This window comes from Corvus kubaryi, unplaced genomic scaffold (genome assembly GCF_017639235.1).
Source record: "Corvus kubaryi isolate FWS band 111438036 unplaced genomic scaffold, C.kubaryi_AGA036_p1.0 66, whole genome shotgun sequence".
NCBI classification, from domain to species: domain Eukaryota; kingdom Metazoa; phylum Chordata; class Aves; order Passeriformes; family Corvidae; genus Corvus; species Corvus kubaryi.
In genome coordinates this window covers 11,788,455-11,810,539 of record NW_024582054.1, presented here as the reverse complement: position 1 = coordinate 11,810,539, position 22,085 = coordinate 11,788,455, and the positions used below count along the sequence as shown (strand labels likewise).

General features: G+C 42.2%; 1 long non-coding RNA gene across 1 annotated transcript; it reads right to left on the bottom strand.

Moving 5' to 3' along the window:
• Positions 1–17,827: 17,827 nt before the first annotated feature.
• Positions 17,828–21,682, bottom strand: LOC121673582. The gene is made up of 2 exons (XR_006019246.1): positions 21,417–21,682; positions 17,828–21,260 (listed from the first exon to the last, which is right to left on the bottom strand). It is a non-coding gene; the product is annotated as an uncharacterized LOC121673582 (long non-coding RNA).
• Between the last annotated feature and the right edge of the window lie 403 nt (positions 21,683–22,085).

Here is a 22,085-nt window from a genome sequence, read left to right as displayed (position 1 = left end):
GCAGTGGTGACTGGAGGATGTCTCCAGCAGAACCCAGGGGAAAAGCAGCACCAAGCCAAAATCATCGAGCATGTATCTCATTGTTTTGAAAATATTTTTTCCATTTAGGACTTGGCCCTCTTTACTCCAAAGCCAGGAGAGGGGACTTAAAACCAGCATCAGGCTCCAAGTACCACTAACATAATGATCCCTAGCAGCTGCCATGCAGGATTCTCCACTTACATTTGTTGTGCTTCTTTTGTGACATTTGATTAAAGTCTTTCTATCCTAAATATTAATTAAAGTGCTTGGAGGCAAGGCCTAAATTTCACTTTGCCTCCCAAGTTCACCAGCTCTATTCTCCTCCTCCTCCTCCAAATATGTTTTGCTATAAATTACTGGCACTGTTTCTGTTGATAGTCAACATAATCAAACATTTGTAAGCATGCTGTCTCTTCAATCTGTTCAGTTGATGCACTTTACCTGATCTTTCATTAAAGTAATCAAAACACTTGCTGTGCCACGTCCAATGAATGTTGCATGTATGATTAAGTACTTTCATTCATATTGCAAGTTTGATTTAATGTAATCTGCCTTTCAGACAGCCATTAGCCTAGCTCCTGCGTGAATTCGATTAATTGGCTGAATTCTTCCAGATGTCCTTTAAGTATTACAGGAATTTCTATGTAAAAACAGCAGGGACCATCTAGCAGAGAAGCAAACAATGATACGTTATATTGCTGCCATGACTTACAAAAAGCTGGATTCATTTTCATTAATAAAACATCTGTACTGCTGCACAGCTATGCATCAAGATGCATTTATTTTATGTTTATTCCTCTTACGACTATAAATAGACAGTTAAACAGAAGCATGATATGTTCAGTTGAAAGAGACAAACAGAACTGTATCAGAAATGAAAATCTAAACAAAGAATGTCAGAGTTAGGACTTTTAAAATAAGTATTGTGTGTTGTAACAAACATGGCAGCGACTCCCATGGCTAGGTGGTATTTCTTAGGATAAAGGCATTTTTCTTAGAGCATGATGAATCTGAAAACAGTTGGTTCCTGGGTTGAAATGTCCTATGTCCGGTTTATGCTTATATGGCCTATTGTACCTTTAAGTGGGAGGAAAAATGTAGTTTGGCATTTTTAAGTGGTATGCAGTAAAGAGAAAAAGTGTCATTAAAATAAACAGTTTTTCTTAATTCTCAAAATGAGAATTATTTTCTTTTTTTTCCCCATGAAGTTACACATCAGAAAGGGATCACCCTTTCCTAAAAAGCAAAGTCCCCAGAAGCCAGTTGGTGTTTTAGTGCCTACTGTACCCAGCCCATGCAGGACATGGTGCTGTTTCACGGCATGGGGAGGATGCTTCCACAACCCGAAGTAGCTCCCTTCACTTTCTGCTGACCTTGCTAGATCCAACAGCATCTTTCAAAGAAGGATGTGAGATCTCAGAACCTTCTTGCCCCTTTTGTCCTCTCTCCCCCTGCCTACCCTTCTCATCCTCAGGAATGAGCCCATTGGGCAGACTGGAGAAGTCTGGCAGGAGTTTGACACTGACCCTGCGGCCCTGAGCTCAGCACAGCTTAATTTTCCTGGATGTGTGGCACTTCTCCTCCAAGTCCGAGAGCTGCAGGGCTCTGCCCATTGCTGCTCAGTTTCACCAGGCTCTGCCGAGTCAGGAACTGAGGAAGGGAGAGGAGCTGCAGCACTGCAGCAGTGTTGCCACTCTCCCCAGCAGTGCTCGGTCAAGTGGCTCCGTCTCACCTGGGGAGCAGCCAGGTCACACTCTTCCTTCTCCTCCCTGGCTCCCTCTTTCTCAACTGCTGCACAGCCTTACAAGTGTGTTTGGTCCTTGAGGTACCTCTCCCGTGCTAGGCAAATTATTGCCACTTTGCACCACGTCAGGACTTTACTGACTGCCCTGTCAAAATAGCAGGAGCTCGTACTAGCCAGTTCCTTCTCAAGGGCTGTTGTAATAGATGATGGATTTGCCGGAGACATCTGAAATAATATTGTTTAGCAGAACTTAAGTTGTACAATGAAAGGGATTGAGACCTGCTGAACTGTAACTCCTTTTTTTCCCAACATAGTCACTGCACTGGCCAACAGCTTGCTTCTTTAGGTACACATTCTCCTATGCTTTCACTTCTTTCACTCTTTCTTGCTTTTGTTCCTGTGTTGTCTATTATCCTCCTATAGCAAAGGTACCCATAAAAATTCTGTAATTATATTATATTATATTATATTATCAATATTATCTGTATCTTGCTATGAAAAACACTTTAAGACCGATTTTCTACCACAGCTGTGCTGTGAGACTTTGCTCCAGTACCCACATAATCTCATAAAAGCCTGGCCCTGTTGTATTGTGCCTAAATCGTTATACTACCCCATTGCAAGGATCTCCTGCCCACGACAGGGAAAGCAAAACACAGAGAGCTGATTGACTTCCTAGATGCCTGTTCCAGCTGGATTTTCTTAGCAGGGAGAGCACTGGGTTGTCTGGAGAAGTGGAGCGTCCGTGGGAGCGAGTGGTGAGCAGGAGGTGAGGCGGGCTTTCCTCGGCAAGCTGCAGGAGCCTCGGCACAGCTGCAGGAGAAGCACTTTCCCCTTTGAGACATATCAGAAACCTCACTCTCAAAGCAACAAAAACAGTTTCTAGATTTTTGCAGAGAAAAAAATTGTGTAAATATCACCTAGAGGTGACCAGTCTAAAAATGAAATGTAGCAGAGTAAAGCAAGCCTTTTCTAGTTTCCAGTGCTGTGTGTTTTTCAAGGCAAATGTGGAAAAGTCACATCTTCTTTTGAAGCCCGTGAGACTGAAAAATTAAATTGGGGGCTTTGTTATGGATGTTTTTCTAATACAAATGTTTTGAAATCCCTGCCTTTCATGTGTCTCTTACAAATAAGCAGAAATGTGTGATGAGTCATCTTTACTTTTAATTCCTTTAATAGATTCTTACCTCACCCACTAACGTCTAAACAATTCTCGTTTCTGTAACAATCCCTTCGTCAGTGGTAAATATTGCTCTCAGACAACATCTTTTTTGGAGGTTCATTATATTCATTCTGTGGCTGAGACTCATTATACTCAGTTATTTATTTAAAAGAACAAAATGACAGCAAATGCCTGCATGTATCATGTCTCCCCTTACACATATATTACATATATTTCAGCAACAAGGCCCAGCACTCTTACAGTTTTGAAAAAAACAGATGGCCTTCCTTCCTTGCCATCACTCCTCGAGAAAGGAATACTGAGAGGCGATGGTAGAGTCTAACCTTGCCTGCTTAATGAGATTCCACTGACGCTAATGGGAGATTTGGCAAAGACAGGAAAATAATTTATGAACTATTTGAATATTTCCAATTATAAAATAAAAAAAAAAAAAACAAACCTTGGAGAATGATTAAGAAGGAGGAAGCAAATGAAAATGCCACTATAAGGCATGGTGAAATGGTATATGTGGAACCAGTCCAAGAAATAATTTTGATACCTAACGACAGGTTTGAGTCTTCCTGAAGTACCAAAGTATCACCCATCTCACTGAAGAGCTTGCAAAAAAAAAGGGTTCACAACCTTTACAGAGGAGGAAGTCCTCAGCCATTTAAACTAACATTTCACTAATCCAACATTCATGGCTTCTGTTCGTGTTCTTCTAAACCAAACCCCAAGTCTAAAAGCAGCACCCCCTTCTGTTCACATCTAACTACATCTGCCCCTCAAAAGAGAGGTTCTAACTGGCGCACAGTCATAGCAAAAGGGTTTTGAGATTATAATCAGCATAATTCTAAAAATGGAGTGAAGTTTGGCCTCAGTGAGCTGTAAAATACATTTTTAACTAGGCCATTGATAGAGTACAGACAAGATGAAAAACAAGAGAGGAGGGCAAAGGTTCGGCTATGTGGCCATTCTGGGAAATGACTGAAAAACAAGAACAAAGCTATTCAGAGCAGGTTGTTAAAGAAAAAAAAAAAATGTCTTAAACAAGCCTAAAAGATAGGAAATAGAAATATGACATGGCCACTTACAAAGCAGAGGTCAAAAAGACATCAGTAATTAATGATGAAAAGATAAAGAACCAAGCACTTAATTTCAAAGAAATAGTCAGGAAAGGCATAATGGCACCGCGAACAGGAAAAAAGACTTTGCAGAAGTAAATGGAAATGAATAAGATCTCAATAGGGGGAAAATGGATAATTGAAAAAGTAGAACTGCAAATTGCTGCAGAAATTCACCTGGAACATAAACCAGTTATTTAGGACTAAGGGTGAAATATAGTTTTGAATGGATCCATTTTTTTCAAAGGGACCTCCAGGCACACACTGCTAATTTTGCTCTGATATTTTTCCACTGCAGTTTTTGTGCATGGAAAATACAGGTGAAAATGTCTACCATGCTTGAAAGTTTAAAGACTACTTTCTGAAATACAGACCAGTGGGTTTTACTTCTGTTTTGTCAAGAGATTCTGGAATGAAAGGGGCGGGAAGCAGAAGCCAAGAAAAATGGAGAACAGCAGATGTTTTGAAACAGCAGTTTCAACACTAGTAGCATCTTCCCTTGTTTTCTCTATTGTTTTCTGAGCTTCAGCTCAGATGAGCAAAACTAGATAATCATGGAGTCCTAGAATGGCCTGGGTTGGAAATGACCTTAAATATCACCTCGTTGCAAACCCCGTGCCACAGGCAGGGACACCTTCCACTGCACCAGGTTGCTCAGAGCTCCATCCAACCTGGCCTTGAACACTTCCAAAGATGGGGCACCCACTATTTCTTTGGGCAATGTGTTCCAGTGCCTCACCACTCTCACAGTACAGAATTATTCCTAATGTCTAATCTAAATCCACTCTCTTTTAGTTTGAGGTCATACCTTCTTGCCCTGTCATCACATGCCCTTGTACAAAGTCTCTCTCCATCTTTCTTGTAGGCTCCCTTCAGGTACTGGAAGGCCACAGTTAGGTCACCCCAAAGCCTTCTCTTTTCCTGGCTGAACAATTCCAATTCTCTCAGACTTTCATTAATAGGAGAGGTGTTCCATCCCTGAAATCGTCTTGGTGGCCTTCTCTGGACTTGCTGCAGCAGGTCCATGTCCTTCCTGTGCTGGGACCCCAGAGCTGGATGCAGCACTGCAGGTGGGGTCTCACCAGAGCAGAGCAGAGGGGCAGAATCCCCTCCCTCTCCCTGCTGCCCATGCTGCTCTGGATGCAGCCCAGGACACACTTGGCTCTCTGGGCTGCCAGTGCCCATGGCTGGGTCATGTCCAGCCTCTCACCCAGCAGCACCCCCAAGTCCTTCTGGGCAGGGCTGCTCTCCATCTGTTCATCCCCAGCCTGGGTTGATACCAGGGGTTGCCCCAACCCAGGCACAGCACCTTGCACTTGCTCTTGTTAAACCTTATGAGATCTCCCCTGAGATTCGCTTCTTGAGTTTGTCCAGGTCCCTCTGGATGGCATCCCATCCTTCAGGTGCTTTAACAGCAGCACTCAGCTGTTAATTGTTAATAACACACATCTGTGAATTGGCTGAGGGTGCACTTGAACCCGTCATCTCTGTCATTAATGAAGATATTAAATAACACTGGTCCCAATACAGACCCTTGAGAGACACCACTTGTCACTGATGTCCACTGTGACTGAGCTGTTGAATGCAGAGTGTAAGACAGCAGTGGACAGCCTAAATCATACAGCCTCAGTTACACTCTGGAGATGGAACGGAACAAGTTCATCTCAATGAAAAAGAAGATGAAGTGAAGGTATAACTTTCTCGTAGTCACTGGTGCAGGAGGTTGTCCCACGACTTCCACCTGAAGAAGATGAGAAAGAGGAAATAATCTATATTACAGAACTGTTTCAGTTAATTTCCCAGTTAAGCTCTTCTTTTTTTTTTTTCTCCAAGGTCTTTATGAGAAGACTCCTTTACAAAAGCCTACAGTTGTGTTAAGCAGATCACATGTTTCAGAATAACCAAGCCTAACCTTCTCCACCGTTGCTTGAGTCCCCTGATGCTGGTAAGCAGACCCCTGGTGTGTGGAATGACAGAGCCCTGCACAGAGGCACATGGGGCACTGAAAAATTTATCTCCTCTTCTAAGAAGCTGCCACACCAGAGGTTTGATGTATTATGTAGGGATGCACAAGCCCTCCCACCAGTCAGTGACTGCTCCAGCCCCATCAGAAGGACTGATAACCCCATCACCCCTGCAGTGCAGAGCCTGCTCAGACACTAATTCCCAAGGGCTGGGCCACAACACTGAACTTTTATATGAAGAAGGAACCTGAAGTGCTGTGGACTGTAAAATACAGTGAGGCTGTTCTGGGAGAGGATTGGTGACACATCTACCTGGTATAGCTGTGGGTCTCAGGCAGTGAAGGAGAACACAGATGGTAGCTGCTCTGCATAAAGGTGACCAAGTTTAGCAGAGAAGACATGATGCCATGTCTCAAATACTGCTTTTTAGGAGCACACCTGTGTGTGGATCCAGGGAAAGAGAGTTCATGATGATCTGCATTTCAACAGGATATGGGGAAATTAAGAGTATCTGTCCTGACATTTCCAGAAACCAGGCAGAACGAGAGGGCACAGTCTCAAGCTGCATCAAGGGAAATATAGGTTGGATACTAGGAAAAAGTTTTTTACAGAAAGGGTGATAAAGTGCTGAAATGGACTGCCTGGGGAGGTGGTGGAATCACCATCCCTGGATGTGTTTAAAAAAAGACTGGATATGGCACTCGATGCCATGATCTAGTTGAGGTGCTAGGGCATGGGTTGGACTCAATGATCTTGAACGTCTCTTCCAACCCAGACATTCTGTGAATTCTGTGAAAAGAAATCCTAACAGCTGTAGGTGTTCAGTGAAGGCATAAAGCCCTTAAACACCGCGAGTCAGTCCGGGTGCATCCCTCTCTGAATGCTGAACCATAATCCCTAAGTGCCCAGCACTTGCAGAGGCTTAATCCTTTTCAACAATGGGATGAGCTGGAGGCTATATCCTTTCAAGATTTACATAACACCCCAGCACACATGTCTTTTGGGAGGATAAGAGCTGCTTGGTATGTCCTGCATTCACATTTGTACAGCCATTCAGTTTACATCCATGTCTCTCTCCCCAGTGAGAAAGCCCAAGCTGATGACATTGCCCTCGACCCACCACCATGCTGGTTATGGGCTTCCCAGCTGGCTCAGCCCAGCAGAAAGCATTTCTGCATCCCGTATCCTGGGTGCAGCCCTTGCCCTGTCACACAATGCAACTTGTTGGCAACCCCCCCCCAACCACACACAGGTTCTGTGTCCTCTGAAGATACAGCAGCAGAAACGTGTAAGAAGATGAGGACTGGGGCAGTTGTGTGGGGAAGGACAATGGCTAACTGGTATCTCGTGAAAAGCGAGCCACAGCATCCTGGTGTGAGCCAGGCACACAATGTTATTAACCTTGCCTCACCCTTTTGGTCTTTCTATTTGCAATTCTTGTGCTGTATCCTTACCTTAAGGGTGATCACCACAGAGCTCCACAGTTCTGCTCCATTGCTACAGGACTACAGTAAGCTGTGTTTCAGTTGGGTCAGTTGGATACTGCATCCACTGGAATGAAGTTTGCTTTCAAACAAAACTGTTTTCTGGTGAACTTTGTAGTTCTTTTGAAAGGGAGAAGCAATCCTGACATCAGCCTTCCTCGCTTTAATTACTCTGAGTGTTTTCTTCATGCCAGCAATCTCCCATGGATGCAACAATCAATTGTCAGGACAAGGATAGGTGAGCAACTAATGCATCTGAACCGAAAAGGGAAAAAAGGTATGAAACAGAGATAAAAAACTACAGTGAAAATTAGCCCAGTCTTTAGTTTTCAGCTGGTATCCTTGCATTTTCCTTTTCCCATCAGCTGTGTTTCCTTGCTTTTCTTTTGCAAGCCCTATAGCAGCTTCACCTGCAAACTGGCAGTTCCACAGCGTTCCCTTGGCTCTTGTTCAGCAGCACAAGGCACTTGTGTCTAGCTGCAAAGACTTTCTGTTATTTTGCCGGAGACACATTTCAACATTATTAACTGTGGTGTTTTCAACATAAGGTTTAGCTTCATGATGCTTTTACAAACCTACAGTAGCAACCCTGTAAAGTCCACACACATATGGATCATCCCCTAACCCCCTACTTGGGGAACAGGATTGTAACAAGGAACTGAGGAAGAAACTTGGGAATATAACAACATACAAGCCAGACTGGACATTATTGAAGTCTGTCCCAAAAATATAATTATCTTGCCTTGTCCATTTCTTTCTATAATGTGCATATAATATTATCCATTGCATCACAATGTACAAAAATCTGTAAGAATTACAGATTAAGGAGTGGCTTGTTGTCTTTCTCTGCCTGCTTTAGTTACTGTTTAAGCAATTACTTCTGCCTCTGAGAATGGTGCTGAAAATACAAATCTGGCACTTGCATGATAAATACATGATACTGCAATGATGAAAGTCCCCTAGATCTGTCACCAGAGCCATTGCATAAAACTCATTCAACCAACAGAGGAGGAGTGCAGGCACACCTTAACAGCTAGCCTTGGCCACTTATTGTGTTTATGCAAACCTGGGGGACACATACAGAGTTATACAGAGCTCAGCACAGAAACACAGCCAGGAAATGAGAACAAACATGAATATACAATGGGTTTGTTTATCATTTTAAAATGCTGCCATAGAAAAAGGCACCCAAAAGAAGACAGGTATTATTTGTCCCCAGCATTCCCCTCTGCCAAAGAAAAGGGGAGTGTTGGCTGACAAACAATCTTTCAGATTTCGATTTTGATTTTTTTTGGGGGGGGGGGGGGAGAGGGCAAGGCAGGTAAGCAAACCAAAACACAAATAAATACAAATTTGTATTTATTTGTGTATGTATTTTTGTGTTCCATAATATTTTCCATTAACCTTAAAATTAGAACAACAAAAAAACCAAAGAACCCACTGATAAAATAAGAGCTGCTGGGATTACTAGGAAGAATTTTGTGACAGGCAGCTTCCTGCTAATAGCCCCTTACACACAATGTTGTGGAAGAGAGAGAGGTGAAAAAACACTGCTATAAGCACTAAGGCCATTTAATCCTTAACATGGGAATGTATTTCTGCTCTTTTTCCCTCCCTAGATTCATTTTATGTTCCCATCAGAAGGTTAATTGTGTTAACAGGAGTTACAGCCACAGGGGAAACATGTGATTGAATGCTGAGTGCAGTTTTAGCTGATAACCTCCGAGTGAGTGAAAGGGCACAAAAAGGGGGTGATCTCCTCTAAAGGGGTTGTCAGTCATTCAGGAAAAAGTGCAGCTGTGGGAGAAACAGCCTTATCTCCCAGGACACGAAGAAGAGAAGCTATCAAAATAATCACAAAGCTACACTCATCCCAGGCTCTGTGTCTGTGCCTGCGGCTCTGACACTGGAGTTAAATGAGAACAACTGGCTTTTTCATGTATATGAACAAGCAGACCCTGACTTGATGCACATTCTTGGAGACTGATTAGATTCCATGAATATGTAGAATTAACAACAGACCGCAACTAATGATACCTCCAAAAAGGTGGCATGAAATCTTGACATCTTTTAGCTTAATAGCACAACTCCTGTTGGCTGGATTGAGGATATGACTGCATGCCAAAGTTTTAGGTAAGACTATCTGTGGAATCTTTCACACACATTTACACTTAATCAAAAAGGCCCATAAGAGGGTCTTCACAAAAAACAAGGAATTCTCTCTCCTTCATCACTTCAGCCCATATCTGAACTCATCCTGCAAAATTGCCTAGGATTTACAGGAAGTAGCTTGGAGAAGAAGGGCTAGCATTTTTGAAGATTAAATGTTTCCATAAGCTGTAGTTGATGAGAGTGGGCATTTGTGGAAATGTTTGCACCCACAGAGACAGGACAAAGGACCAAGGTATATGTGAATGCTAGAATACAAACCGAGAAGTTTGTATCTGATTTCTCAAAGGTGCACTGGAGATTCCAGAAACAGAAAGCCTTCTCCTCCTTTGCACTCCAAGACCACCTTAGAAATGTCCTGTGAGCACTCCAGAAATGGTTTTAGCTGCTGTTACCAGCTGAATTGCTGTTGTCCTTTTCTACCTTGTCAATGGAAGGGATCCTAAATCTCCAGAAACTGGCAGTCACTTCTGTTTAGACTGTGGTTCTGCTGCCTCTATAATTAAGATCCTTTTCTCACATGCAGAGCTAAAAATACAACTGCTTGTCCAGTTACAGCCGTAATACAACAATGCAGTCTTGCAAGAGAGAAATAAGAAGATGGAAAAAAAATGCTTCAATTTTTGTTTAAAATGCCCAAATATAAACCTGGCAATCTTTTCCCCCAAAGCATTTAAGTGCAAAAAAGTTCTGTAATATTAACATCTACAGTGCAACTTGAACAAAACAACTAAAAGGCTTATTGACTTGGTAGCAGGGAAAGCCAGTTTGAAGTATTTGATCCTATCACCAGCTAAGCAAGTATGTGTAAAGTGTAAAGCCTGCACTTGTTGATTTCTGAGGTAAAAATCAATAAAACTGTCCATAACCTATAACTCTTTGGTTTACCTCTCCATAGAGATCAAAAGAGAGTAATTAGATTTCTGCCTGAGTAGCAGGGGTAGAAAACTGTTTCATTTTGGATCAAAACCTTCCCAGTGGATTACACCTTCTATCCACTGCCTATCAACACTTAACAATTGCTTCTGTATTTGACTTTGACAGAACTACCAGAATGTTACTATCTAATTTTCAGAGTAGTTGATAGAGGGCTTGGATGCTTTATTCTAGTGTCAGATTATAAAATTAATTCTTCTCACTTTGTATTTTACATTTTTACTCTGCATGGTGCTTTGTAAAAGCCAGCCTTGCTAATGTGATAAATAATTAAAACACAAAACTACAATGCCCATCCTACCTCTAATTTACAACAAGCAAAAACCTTTATCTATTATTGATGATCCAGCCTTTGTATCCAGATATCACTCTAAACAAGCAGTTGTCTGCCTTGGATTGTCTTTGCATTTCATATTCAAATGAGTGGACGCTGTTGCATATATTTTCATTTGATGACATTTTAATATCACCAGACGCTATTGCCTGCCTAGGAGATAACTGTTTCAAATACAGCCTTTTCCCTCCTCTAAGCACAGTGATATTAAGAGATGAGCAGGAAGCAGGTCATGCTTTAAAATAACATTTTATAACACTTGTTACTATCATGGTATTCTTGCATTTTAACAGTCCAGGTGTCTCTATAATAATGGTTTTTTTAAAGAGAAATGTCACTCTGAATTTTGATCTTTCTTAACTAAGCAGCTTTTTGAACAGGCTGAGAGCATCAAATATCAAATAACAAATAGTACTCACAACAACTTCATGTCCTAGATAGAGATTAATATGTTGGAAAATATGTGACAGTTGATGTTCCGTATAATGAGCTGTGGTGATGGACAGATGCAATAATTCATGCCTTGATGCAGAGGGCTTTGTCAGATGAAGCCCAGATCACAGATGGCCACCTGAAGCCTTCCAACACCTCCAAGTTTACTCAGAGTAAGCATTTGGGGGCATTTTGCTTATTTATTTGCTTACAAGATCAACAACCCTCCCCATTCTCACAGCTCTGAGCCTTTAGAAAACAAAAACTAATGTCATTTTTAAAAAAGAACTGAAGCTTGCAGTATTTGAACCTGGCCACAATGTATACTTGTACAAAAGTGTTACATAAGGTTTGACCTTACCCTAAGCGTGTGGATTTAGACTGAAACTCCCAGGAGCTGGAACATTTTTCACTGTATCTTGAGCAGGATAAAGCACCCTAACTTCTAAAAAGGAATGTATAACTAATAGTTACATTTTTTTGCTACCCGTGGTTTCTCTGTCCCTGCACAATTCCTGCACACAGAGAGTTGTGTGCAGTCTTGGAGGGCTTTTTTGTGGAACTATGTCCTGACACCAAGAAAATCTTCAAATGGTGGCAGAAGGCTGGAGTTAAGGTGGGTGCATTCTGCCCCTCTTCTCCCAGTGATCACTATAGGGAAATCTATGAAAACTTGTATGGAAACAGACTGGTTGAGTAGAGTCCCACCAGGCTGCAGGACTCCTCTCTCCTCTGTGAAGGGAATTGAGAAGGGTGGTGGAGTCAACCAGCTAGTCCAGAATATGTCTTGGCATGCCCCAAGACCTTCCAGGTCTGAATTATGAAATCTCTTGCTTGATCAAAGCAGTTAAAAAGAGCAAGTGTCACATCAGGGTTCACCTAGACCAGAGCACAAGGCAGAGAGACCCCAAGCTTCAGACCTTAAATCTACATTGCATGACAGGCTGGTATTTTGTTCATGTTCAGAAGCAAAATGGACATTTTCCTCTCCCTGAAAGACAAGTTAGAGCACAGACTCATGCTGATACAGCTATACTACTGCACTTCAGCTGATTCATATGGCCCTGGCTCAGGCAGATTTGGCACTGTACTCCCCAGTGTGGGATTAATAGATCCAGGACAGCCCCACCATCTCTACTGAAGAAGTTCTTTCCACTGCAAAATTTTGGGGTGTTTCCACAGGGATAGTTTGGATGCATGCTCTCTGCAATGCCTGAAATGGGGACAAATGTCAGTGCTCGCTCCCAAAGGCAGAAAAAGGGTTACACTCTGTGCTTGGTGATAATTGTGCTCAGCATGCCAAGTAACATCACCAAGCAGCAGGGAAGTGCTCTGGGTTTGCAAATTCATACACAAGATGGTACAAATTGCCCCACCTGCTTTGTCCCTGCCCACACTCACATCTGATCTCCAAATCGCAGCAGTTTTCACTGCAGAGACCAGTCAACACAATGTCTGCAGTACATGCCAAAGTGCTGTTCATACACCTGAGCAGTGGGTTCTGGTGGCTTTGAATAGAGATGTGATTGTTTGTAATTTGGCAGTAAATACTGTTAACTTAAACACATACTTTCGAGAGCCTTTTTTTAACCTCAGTGTTGTCAACTGCTTTTCCTCCACTCTTCTCCATTTTAAATCAAATTCAATTCTATCTGTGGTTTTATTTTTCCTTTAGCAAAACATTTATTTATCCAATCTTTATCCTTCATCAGTTTCCATTAAATCCTGACTCTATGCACTGGCATTAAAAAGAGTCATGCTATATGCTATGCTATTTCTATGCTATATCCATTGAAGAGTTACATAGGTGGAAACAACTTCATGTGCAGGTCCACAGAACAATTTCCAAGTGATAAAGCTGATTTAAGGTAGTCCCACCCTTCATGATGCAATTCACTGGTTTCATTCACTGGAATGACAAAACTACTAAAAGAAATGTGAATTAAATTGCTCCTGTAAAAACAAACAAACAAACAAAAACTACATAGGTCTCAAAAATGATATTTTTAGAGAGTTATTGCATTATCTTAAATATTGTACTGTCAGAATGGCTCAGATGGTTAAACTGAACAAGGAACTCTTCGTCTATGTTCACCACTTAAGAAATCATTACACATTTTGATGCAATGTAAATGTGCCAGGGGGATCCAGTCCTCAACTGCACCCAAACCCCAAGTCTTCATTCTGACCTTTTGAAGGGCATAAAATAGATACTTGAGGATGGGGGAAAGACAAAGTACTTGTCCTCATGACTAGTTTTAAGCAGTAGCTTCCATGTTGTGTTGAATTGGGACCAGTGACTTAATTGTGAAATTATTTGTATTTGAAGACAGTAATTTCATAAGGTAACCTTAGCACCTGAGGAAGACAGCTAGGTTAGAAGTGGCACTATATTAGCAAAAAGCCATTGTTCACCTGACATCTCGAAAGGTGTTTGGGCACTTCGTGTTCTCTCCATTGATTCCAGTTTTGCTGGTGAGAGGACTGTTCTGGTCTTCATCATTGCCCCGTTTTTCCCCTGCCTCATTCTGCTTTCTGCTCTGGGAAGGAGGAAGCTTTCTGTCTTTAATACAGTCATACCAGTCAAGAAGTACTCCCTTGACATAACAGGCTGCAACATAACAGACTTGGAAGAGTTAGCAATTGCACCTTGTTCTACGGTGCACCTTGCTCTCCACTCTCCCTTTGGCCAGCGGCTCATTGTGTGATGGGTACACTCTGTTCCTTTTCCATGGGTACCCAGGCTGGTGCAGCTCTCTGTCTGCCTCAGCCTCGCAGGCATAGGAATTGCACACAGCTATTTCCAGGCAGGCAGTGTTCTTAGACCTTTCTCTATAGATGCCAATTAGAAGATTAGCGTCTTTTCTCTCCCCCTCTTTGCTATTAAATAGTCACACAAAAGCTGAGCTGACAAATTGCTCTCTCTATGGTGTGGGACAAAGACAGACAATAGATCAACATCATTTACTATACTCCAATCCTATTAATCACAGATTAATGAGAACATGGCTGGGGGGGGGAGAAATTACCAGAATGTGGGCATATTGTCTTGTTACTCATGTAACATCTGCTGTGGCTTTACCTTTAGTGTCATGTCATCCTTTATCACATTGAAATAATGTTTGTTCCAGAAACATAATTATGATAATGGGTCCTTCCTTTAACAATTACGAAGGTACAGTAGGATTATATTTCTTAGCCACTTGGTTTAAAAAAAATATATCTCTTAACTACTTTCTGAATGCTTCTATTAGTCATTATCTGATTAAGGAAGATGTGTTTATAGGCATTAATAGAAATTTGTTATTCTCTTTATTATTATTAATTATAATTCTATTCATTACTTCTCTGAAAAATCACACGTGCAGAAGTAAAGCTAGAGTTCAGCTTTTCGTTTTTACACTTAGAGAATTATTTCTCTTTTGGCTTTCTCTTAAACTACTGCTAATTTTTCGTTAATTCACATTACAACAGTATTGGACCACGATCTTTGTTTTGAAAAATGTGCACTTTTCTAGGTATCTTCTTAAAATAATTCTATAGCTGAATTGCTTATCAATTTGTTCCCACATTTTCTCTTCTACTGTTGCCATTGGTAAGGAATATTGTTCAGGGCAGCAGCTTAGCATGTATAATTGCCTCAGAGCATTTCACTGCTCAGCCTGGATGGAAATTTAAAGTTTTGGGTTTAACTAATTAGAATTCTTCACAACGATTCCTAATGTTGTTATCCTCAATATGGAACAAGATGCTTCACAGATAAATAGCAAAGCAATTACAGCTATAATCAGCCGGCAAATAAAAAGAGACTGCAGTCTACACGTGTGACGGTGTATTTTAAAAAGTTACTTGGCCCTTGTTCATCACGTCCCGAGTACTTGCTGGTTCCTGCTGGGGAGCCGTGGTGAGCAGGGCAGGGGCCGGCCCGGGATGAGCCGGCACTGAGGCCTTTGCGAGTGTTTCAGCACCGCGGGGCGGGACAGCTCCACCGGGCAGCCGCGGGCTGCGCCGCCGCCTCCCCCCCTGACTCGGACACGGCAGCGGCCCCGCTCCGGCATCGCCATCGCCATCGCCATCGCCATCGCCATCGGCCCAGCCACCCCCGTCCCTCCCCGCCCTGCTCCGCCGCCCTTCCCCGAGTTCCTCTCGCCATCCCACCAAGGCCGGCGGCGCGGGTCCCAACTGCCCTGGCTGTTCCCCCTCCAGAGGGAAGGAGATGACCAGAGCGCTGGAGAGCGGGGCAGACCCGACGGGTGGGCCCGCCATCCCGCTAGATATACGCGATCTGTATCTTGCAGTGCCGAAATGACTTTTGAATGTGCTTCTTAATTAATCCCGGCGCACCCGGGAACTGCTGGTGCCACCACCGTGCAGGCTGCCCGCTGCAGTGCCCAGCCCACAGGCGCCAGCTTTCCCTGGCAGGTGCCACAGCCCTCACCTGAGCGCCCAGCATCACCTGCAGAGCCGAGGACTATTCGCGGCTGGGTTCACAGCTGCTGTCACGGGGAGCAGGGACACACCTAAGGGGGCCAATGAACATTGTAGTAGCTGCTACATGGTAACCTCCAACCTTCCTTAGGACTTGGGCATGCTGGCACTGCGTTGCACGTAAGTGCCATTGCTCACTTTTGATTCAGAAACCTACGTCCTCTTCTTAAGCTAGGCTTGTTAGCCATGTACTTGGAAAAACAAAAAAGGGATTATGAGCTTCTGTAATGCATTACACCATATTTTACACCCTCATACAACGGTTTATCACATGCACCCAAGACACAGAAAAGCAGACCCAATTCTTTTATCTGTCCAAGGAGTGTCCACACATCCCCTTTCTAAGTGTCCCTCACCATCTGATGAGAGTTAGTTGTATTGGGGCACTCTCCAATCCTTCTGTATGAAAGAAGTCACTGCTCTTGAATTATTAAAATACTCACAGAGAAGGGGGAAGAGAGTGATCAGCTTTGTTGCCTGGTGTCTAAGACAACCAGAGGAAAATCTAACCACCTGTTCCAGTCCCTGCTCCAAGAATGGCTCATACAACTTCATTCAACAGTTGCTCTGTACAGTACCCTACAGCTTGGCTGCCTACAGGAATATTTTACCCAGACTACAAGGAATCTAGCATGAAGCCCCACATTTCTTACCCATCTCTGAGGAAACAAGCTCAGCAGAGTGGCTTGATTCCACCAAAGTGGATGGCATGTGGAAACAGGTGATGCACTGCATCTTCACCAGGCCTCAGTGAAATTAATGGATCTTAGTAAACTGGGAAGTCCTACTTTTTAGCTCTTGGCATGGGGACTTAACTGAAAGCATGCACAGACAGACCTGAATCCTCCCAAATGGCCTGCTGCTCTCTCACCTACATCCTGCATGACGGATCTATTCATTCAATGACCAAATAAGCCCAGTGATAAGGCTGCCAGAGCTTTCTGTATCTGACTAAAGAGAAAGAAAAAAAAAGTGACACCAGTGGTGTTGAATGTGAAATCTGTCTTGAGGATTTCAGCGCACTCTAAGTACATGGTGGCAGATTCAGCCTGCTGTGGAGAGAATCCTGCTGAGGCCACTTTCTGACAGAGCAAAGCTTAGAACAGGTAGCTGCTATGACCTGACAAGATCAGGGTCCATCAATGTATGGGCAAAAAAAAATCTTCGGGTATGTGGGATCCACAAGAGAGCTACCTTCAAAGTAGGGAGACTTTAAGTAGCAGCTGCTCAAAATGGTCTTAAGGATTACATTGGGATTTAGGCACCTTATTTCTGTCCAAATTCTGCGTCCTTTTGTAGCTTTGGTCTGTAAAATGGGGATATATAGCCTTTCCAAGTGACTGTGAGGATAAAAGTATTCATGGTTTTGAGGTAATGGTGCTAAAATTCTGGTAATGGGGATCCAGAGATAGCTGAGGGCTGCTTACTCACACTATGCTTCCTTTCTCAATAACTAATAGCATGTCTAGGCTTTGATGTTGATGAGTAGGCAGAAGAGTGGTCTTGATTAAAAGCATTAATTTACCTCTTGCAGATAACAGATTCATATACACAGGTCTAAATCAGGAGTAACTGCATCAAAATAAACAGCCCTTGGGTAAAACAGGTGTAAAACAGAAGAGAACCAGACCCTGCATCTAGCAGACATATGACAAGGTAAATGGGAAAACACAAGAAAAGTGAATTATTGTTATTATATGTGCACGTTACATTCAGTACCATTAAAATCTAATGCTACGAAAAAAATACCTTTCAAGCTTGCAAAGTATACGCAATAGGGGCTGTCAAGAGCTCATCAGAACCTGTGAATGTTTCCTTTGTATATGTTGCTTTCATTGCAGCATTGATATAAATCAGGAGTAGCTTCATTTGCAGAAAACTGGCAGAAAGAAAAAAAAAAATAGGTCCTTTAGCTTTAAGGAAATTAACTGAGATCCATTGACTCAAGAAAACGTTTAAAAGTTTTGAATTACATCTTAAATGAACATTTAATTTTATAATTTGTCAACTTAGATAATAATGTTAAGAGATCTATGCTGATACAAACAATTGTGTTAATTACAGTAAAAGCCATCAAATTAAATTCAATTCCTGGAATCAATAGCATTTCTTCAAGTACCATTTCTAATTATGGCCATACCTTCCATTTGGACTTTTATTAATGCATATGTTATATCTGTCACCTTCTTCAGTTGTGAGAAAACTCACTGTATGTTAATTCACACCTGATAACAATCGTTTTTCTGGTATTTACCTTCTAAACCTGATGATAGGATGTGTCAACACCTATACGATTTTTTGTTTTCTTTGAGGACTTTATGAAAGTTACATTCTTTTTATTTTAAATTTGCTGCTAAATGACAGTTTCCAATTTTAATTATAAAAATGGACAATAAAAATGAAGAGTAAAAGACTACTCTTTTTGATGCAGTCTCTACTGTAACCTCTAGACATGTTGGGAAGTAACAAAATCTGAGCAGATTACACTTCAGATGCTGTTACTTTAGAAATATCTCTTTTCACTTCAAGGGGAAGTTCTCTCATGCTTCCACACCGATAAAGGATGCCAACAGTTATTTAGTCACATTTCCCCCCACCCCTAATAATCTGTTTATATTAAGTTTAGACCAAATACTCTAGAAAATTCCCCATCATACCTGCCCTCCTGTTCATTGCACATTTTCACGCTGTGTATCACAGTCAAAGCATCACCTCCTTCAATATCTTCTCTCATGACAAACTGCCAGGACACACTAAAGACTGATATAAGTACATAATACCTCATGCTAATTTCCAGCACATTTCATCTCCACAGCCTTGCCTCCCTTTACCCACCATGTCACCAATGAACTCCTCCAAAGTGACATAACCTTAATTATATTTTAACCGCATCCCGGAGGAAAGTGATACTTTCATTAACTGTTGGGAGGCAATTTTCAGGCTGAGTTGCAGGTGTATTTTTTCACAGATTGGTGTTCTCAGGCAAGGCACAACTGTGACAATGTGTTAGAAAAATACAGTCTTTTCCTTAACTCTCAGTCATCCTTTAATAGGTTATGAAAACAGTTAGGTTTTTGTTGCTTGGAGTTTTTTGGGGAAAAAAGCACCTTTCATGTGACAATAACTTTCAGGGGCAATTCACCATAGCCTGGAGACATTTTGGACAGCTTTTTTTGGTCTCTCTGTGGCCCTTGAACAACTCAGCCCAAGCAGGACAAACCCATCCTTAGTCTCTGATTTTTTCCACATCATCAGTGTCCCTAAGGAAACTCCTAGTTTTACTGAGGGCCAAGAATTCTGTACAGGCATAGTGACATTTGGCATTCCTAACACAGCCCTAAGCCCTAACATCACCCCAAAGAACAACAGTGCCACTAGTGAGGAAATGCGACCTGAGCAGAAGAGATGGAGATGGGAAATGCTGACAAACATGATCAATAGAAAAAAAGTTACATTTGAGGCAGAAAGGCAACTGCTAAGGCAAGTGGAAGCGTTACCAGAGTCAAAGAAAGAACTGAAAAAATTATGAGAGATAACAGGAAGAAAAAAACATTGTGGCTCATGAAAATTTGGGGGTTAAGGAAGAGCAGATTCCACTTTCAAGTGCCTAAGTCTGCAAGAGCATCTGCCCAGCAGGCCAGGGAGGTCCTGGGCAGAGGGATTACCCATCACTGCTCATTGTTGCAGTATTACACACCACAAATACTGCTCATTTGTTAGAGGACAGACCATCTTTGTATCAGTTGTTGTCTGCTCAGGTTTATCAGGTTACCAGCATGACAAGCTATCTGTATATGCATATCTGATCACAGCAGAAAAATTCTTATACTAAAACATCCAATTTTCACCCTTTACATGTACTTGCATGTAAAGCATCAGATAACTTCCTGGTTATTGGTGCTGTTGGTATCAAAACACTTGTTCTCATGTTATTTTTATAGTAAAGTACCTAACTACAAATGTCTGCATGGACACTGCCATAAAAAAAATACATTCTTTGAAGTATGTACCTATGTATACTATGAGCTAATCCTGCTTCTGGTGAAAAGAAAATTTAGAACTAGGCCCTGACATAGAAATTTCACCAGTAATAAGTGGGGCTGTCAGACATGCACAGCTTTAGCTCACCGGAGGTGAGGTGGGACAAACATTTCTACAGCTAAGCACCAAGTGCCCTCAGTCAGCACCCAGAACAAGCAGCCATGTAAACCCTCTGTTGAAAAATGTGATTTCACTGAAGACATCCAACATCACACTGGCACGCCCTCAGGGGCACTGGGTGACCATCTCATGGCACTTGGTGACCATTGTCAGTGTTCACCAGCAGCTCCTCTCTCTGCCCATGAGCTCCTGCAGGCAGAAGGAGGAGGTAGGACTCTGCATGCTACTCTCTCCTTCACTCTGTGCTCTTATTCAATGCTAGTCACCCTCCACACTGTGATATAAACCAGGGAGGAAGCCTAATAAAAATAGAGTATTACTGTGTAAAGCAAGTCTATCTCCGAATACACACAGCAGGGCATCACACTGGGAATTTTCAAAGAATTACAATCCTAAGAGTACAAGTCCCTTTGTTTTGGCACTTTCTTCCTTCTAAGTGCTTAACTTTGCAACCTTAATGTTATTCTCATTTTCATTACTTTATTACTGGTTAATTTTAAGCTTTCTCATAAAACTGGAGTCAGTGCCCAAAACTCATTCACAAAAAACTTGCGATTTTGTAAAATGCTATCAAGACAGCACAGAAAAGGCCTGTGTACCTTTGTAAATATACATGCATTTTATATTTTATAATTCATATTTCATAGATGTATATTTTTATAAAAATATCCTTTTTACTTGTTGAAAGTCAATCTAATCTTGTATTTTGTCTCCTACAGTGGCCAAAAACAGCTGCTTGGAGAAAAATATAGAAACAGGAGAGCATAAAGTGGTACTGTCTCTAAATGTTCTCTCAACAGCCCTCTTTGGCTCAGGCAATTCCTGAGTGGTGTCATTTTATTTAATAGATTTAATATATTGGCCTTTCCATTCATTCACTTTTGAACTCTTGCAAACATTCAGCATCTTCAGGAGATTGTGAAAGACGGTGAAGAAATAGGAGTGCTCGCCTGGAGAGCAGGACATCCAGGGCTTCAGGCCAAGCTCCAATGAAAGTTTATCTTTCCCATGAAATAGCCACTGAGTAGCTGTGTCCAGGGACTGGAGCTGACACCACGTCTTCTGCATAAATCTTTCCCCAGTTGCTCCTTTTTCCACAACAAAAGAAACTTTGAAGAGCCTACACGAAGCAGCACCTTGCCAAATGTGTGTGATGAGCGGCTCACTGGCCTAGCTGCTTCCAAGACACATTGGAAGGGAGGGATGCAACCCAGGTCCTCAGTGCGATAGCCACTGACCTGCTGAAAAAAGGAGAGCAGAGGTTGTTTCCAAGGAAATCACCAGTATACCAAGCCCACTCCAGCCAGGCCCTGTAGGATAATGGGCTGAAGATCCCCAGAACCATGGGTCTGCATGGGGGCTGAAACACTGGACACACTGCAGCTGAAGTTCCTCACCACATGGAAGTGTAGCATTCACAGACTTCAGGCCGGGGTCAGATAATCATTGTGGGGCAGCTTTCATCATCACAGCTTTGAACTGAAGTGTCTGAGTCCTGCCCAAGCCCCATGATTGTATCCCACCCAGAGCTGGATGCACATCCACAGTCACTGCTCTTCCGTTCCCAGTGCTAGTGCTTTGCCTTAACTAAAAGCCAATGAAGAACCTTTAAAGCTGTTCCTACAAGACAATACAATAATCATAATAATATTTAAAAGGCATAATATTATTGATATTAATATTATGAATTAACTATTAACATTGCTACTTGAACACACTAATAACATTTTAAAGCATCCTTAATATAAGCTTATTCATTTTAAGGGCAATAATCAGAAGAATCACCTGTTTCCTCTTCCAGATGTCAAGGAACAAAACAACGTTTCCTTTTCTCATTACAAGACCCACTTACGATGAGAAGAGTGCAGCCCTGTAATGGCTTCTAGCAGCTGCTGCTGAAGGGACTGAGAGGGAGGAAAATAACAGGTTAGCAGGAAATACAAGCAGCAAGCAAGGCCAACGGCCGTGCTGGAGAATGCAAGTGGTATTGCCAGTATGCAGGTGCCAAGATGGTCAAATGAGGGTCAACAACAGGTGGCATTGCCTCAACAGTCTTGCCTGTCTCA